Genomic DNA, 3,269 nt, shown 5'->3' on the forward strand with positions numbered 1-3,269 from the left:
GGGGGGGGGGGAGGAAGACCACACGTAAACATACAGATGTCACACACACACATACATATACTATGTCTATTATCTTACATATTGAGTATGTTTTTTTCTTCTGCCTTATGAGATCTTAGACAAGTATACATAGCTTGAGTGTGGGTGGCAGATATAAAGACAGCGCCAAAGTGTGTTAAAAACTGTGTGTGTATGTGTATGTATGTGTGTGTGTGTATTTATATATACATACAAACACACAAATATATAGAACTATATGTATATGTATACACATATATATGTATGTATATGTCTGTAGAGATTATATATAAATATATTACATATTTGTGTGTTTATATATATATATATGTTTATGAGTAAATTTGTTTATCACAAACGCTCACACAAACACACATTATATATATATATATATATATATATATATATATATATACTGACAGTAAGAAAAAGGATATAAAGACACGATACGAAAAAAGTACACACAAAACATATACATACGTCTACATACAACGTACACATACAAGACATATACTGACACAAACACACACATATACATACACAATAATTTTACACCCAGAATATAACAATAAGCCCTTCTACAACATACCACTCTAGGCACCCGGTTTTGTTCCTATCCACCCGTTTGTCCTTACAATACTTAAGAAAAAAAAAAATTCTACAAAGATTTTTGTAATAAATGATTCCCTACTGTCTTCCATTTAACCTGTTTTTTTTTCTTTTAAATCCGTGTTTTTATAGATAAGCAAATAAATTTGAAAGCAACACGAAGTACCCCATACACACACACACTCACATATATATAGATACACATTATGTGTGTAGTTTATATGTATATACTGTGTGTATGTATATAAGCACACATACACACACACACACACACACACACACACACACACATATATATATATATATATATATATATATATATATATATACTCGACATGTGCCCTGATATAGAAAAATGCTATTTGATATAAAGAGACCCCGAAAAGTAAATAAATAAAGCCAAAACAATAATAGAGAGGAATAATATTATTAAAATCTCTATGATTGATATCGCTTAATAATGATAATAACGATACTATTGATATTAATAATAATAACAATAATCATTATTATTATTAATATGACTAATCGTAAAGGATATTCTAAATAGTGATTATGATTTATGATATGTAATTATAATACTCATAATCATATATGTATTTGTTATAAATAATATTCATGGCGTTTTTTAATGATAATATTGATTTATATATTTATTATAAATAGCGATAACGTTGATAATAAATAATAATGATTTCCAACATTGGTACAAAGCCATAATAAATTTGGAGGGGAAGAAGGTGAGAGTGTGTGACTTTCATGCCTGCAGTAATAATAATAATTAAATACTTAATCAACGCTGAAAAATCCCGTCAGATGTCGCTGTGCTGAACCTGTTATCCCCCCAGTGGATAAAAAAGTGGACCTGCCCCCCACATACCCCGAATCTCGTCGGTGGCTGACATGAGAACGAGGCCAGCGTCTGTTTATTTCGTGGCCGCCATATTAGCTGTGGCCAATTGTTCAATGAAGCAGCGTGAGAGTGGAAGGAAGAGGGATTTTAGAGGGAGGGGGAGGAGAGAGAGAGAGAGGGAGAAATGCATATGTGTGTGCGTAGAGAGAGGGGGGTGATGCGAAAGAAAGACAGAAAGATGAATAGAAGAAGGGGAGGAGAGGCGAAAAGAAAGACATATATAAAGTAAGCGACAGAAAGACACACATATGTAACTGTAAATACATCTATATATGTATACGCACACATATATAGAGAAGAAAGAAAAGTTGAAACATATGTGTATATATAAAGTGAGGGCAAATCTGCACATATACTACCCATCTACATACACACACACACACACACACATGTATATATACAAGAAAGGAAAGGTGAAAGAAAGATATATAAAAAGAGAGGGAAAAGAGGCGATAGAAAGAAGTATAGACATATAGAGAGAGGGGTGAAGGGTAGGCGAGAGAAAGAAGTATAGACATGTAGAGAGAGGGGTGAAGGGGAGGCGAGAGAAATAGAGTGTGAGTTACAAATAGAGAGGGGGAAAGAGAACAAAAGAAAGTATAAGGCTACTGCGAAAAAAGTGTGAGAGGTGACAATGTGTGTTATTCAGAACAAAAAGAAAAGAGGGAATAAGTTTTTTTTCCAGAGAAATAAAGAGAAAAATGGAAAGAAAGAGTACTAGCGAAAAAATTTTGTAGTTAGATAGATAGAGAGAGAGAGAGAAAGAGAAAGGGTAAACGAGAAAACAGGAGAGGGGAGGATATTGAATAAGAGAGAGGAGCTGATGAAAACAAAAGAGAGGGAGTGAGAGTGAAGGAGAGTCGCGTAGTGAGTAAGACACGGAGGGAGGGGAGGAAAGAGAGTGAAAGAAGAAAAGACGTATAGAGAGGGAGCGAGTTATTAAAATAAAAAGTGTAAGAGTCAATAGAGAGGGTGACACCATTTTGGATTTTTTTTGGGGAAAAAGTCAAATGGAGATGAAGCTTGGTTGATTATAGTTACCAATTGAGTATTTGAGCAGCGGAAAAGGAGTATATATAATAATTAATAGAAAGGAGGTGTATATATGAGTAAGTAAAGCATGAAATATTTCTACCCATACCATTAGATCGTCAGATATATCCCCGAGAAGGGAGAGATATGTACTGAAAATCTGTGTCTTCTTGTGGTTATTGTGTGTGTGTTATGGTGGCCGCTCTGTCTGTCTGTCTGTCTCTCTCTCTCTCTATGTATATATACACATATATATATATATATGTCTATATATTATTACATTTACTGCTATATATATATATATGTGTGTATACTACCATTCATATACGTTTATATATACATATAGACACCACTATATCTAGATATACATATATAAATATACATATATATACATATATACATGTATATATACATACATATATATATATACATATGTACATGTATACATACATATATATATACATACATATATATATATATACATACATATATATATACATACATATATATATACATACATATATATATATATATATACATACATACATATATATACATATATATATATATATATACATACATATATATATACATACATATATATATATATACATACATATATATATATATATACATACATATATATATATATATACATACATATATATATATATATACATACATATATATATATATA

The 3,269-nt window shown here is 31.1% G+C and overlaps 1 protein-coding gene across 1 annotated transcript in view; it reads left to right on the forward strand.

The window, feature by feature from the left end:
* The first annotated feature begins 2,450 nt into the window (after positions 1-2,450).
* LOC106878083 (histone acetyltransferase KAT6B) overlaps positions 2,451-3,269 on the forward strand; it is a 79,084-nt gene continuing 78,265 nt past the window's right edge. The window contains exon 1 of the mRNA XM_052977824.1: positions 2,451-2,649. The gene's annotated coding sequence lies outside the window, so the exon portion shown is untranslated. The remainder of the gene's footprint in view (positions 2,650-3,269) is intronic.

The sequence above is a fragment of the Octopus bimaculoides genome, chromosome 29 (assembly GCF_001194135.2).
Source record: "Octopus bimaculoides isolate UCB-OBI-ISO-001 chromosome 29, ASM119413v2, whole genome shotgun sequence".
NCBI lineage: Eukaryota > Metazoa > Mollusca > Cephalopoda > Octopoda > Octopodidae > Octopus > Octopus bimaculoides.